Genomic DNA, 1,103 nt, shown 5'->3' on the forward strand with positions numbered 1-1,103 from the left:
TGTCTTTCCTGAGCGCCTCCTCACCCCCTCAACACACACACCACTACTGCTCTTCCGGCTTTCTCCTGTAGCATGAAGCAGCATACCTAGTAATTAAGTAGTAACTGACTGCAAACTCATGGACACATGGGTGGTCAGACTTGGTGCTTCTTGGCTTAATCCCAGCAGCTGGGAGGTAGGCTGTTCTCTATAGTGAGACCTGACCCAGTCTCAGGCAAAAACAAACAAAAAAATCCAAGTGTGCTGTGCTCTGAGGACATTTCATATCAGAACAAGATTGGGCTTTATAATCCTATCAGATGACAGAGCCATTTCCTAGTGTATTTTAAAAAGACTTAACAGACTTATGTTGTGAGTGACCGTTGGGGCATAGTCTGTGGGATAAGGCACCCACATTCCCATTTGCAGATTGTTACATGGGAATCAGAGAGTGGCTAAGGTGGGAAAAGGAGGCTCTTTGTAATAATTCTGGAAAAGACTTGGTATATTTCACTATGTAAAATTTATTTTTTATAAAAAAATGTGTAACACCAGCACCTGCTTCTAAACCGACTTGATTAGGAACCCATTCTCTTATAGAATACACATTGGCATTGAAATAGTTTAAAGAAATGTAATGGCTATCTACAAAAGATTACGTTTTGATTGTTACCCCACAGTTTATGTGTCTATACACATAGAACCAAACATTCCCAACTTTACATTCGATTTGTTAGAGTCAGTTTTCCACTGCTGCATTTTATAAAGAACTTTAAAGTTTCATATAAGGAAAAAAATTAAAGAACTAGGATAAATCTATGTCTTATAACAGCATTTTTACATAAACAATTTAAACTGGCATGCAGACAACTTCTCTTGTTGTCACACACCTTTTTTAGGGAAAAAATTACACCCATTTTACAGAAAACCCCACATACACTGCCATATGCTGGAACAATGCTAAAGGAGCAGTGTGGATGGCACACACGTGCACACATACACACACACACACACACACACACACACTGCTTCTTTATAAATTATGAACTGGAGTTCCTGATCATGCCGGGCTCCGGGGTGGGGATGGGTCCAATCCTTAGGGCTTTGCTCTCTGGAAGAACACC

This window comes from Mastomys coucha, unplaced genomic scaffold (genome assembly GCF_008632895.1).
Source record: "Mastomys coucha isolate ucsf_1 unplaced genomic scaffold, UCSF_Mcou_1 pScaffold4, whole genome shotgun sequence".
NCBI classification, from domain to species: domain Eukaryota; kingdom Metazoa; phylum Chordata; class Mammalia; order Rodentia; family Muridae; genus Mastomys; species Mastomys coucha.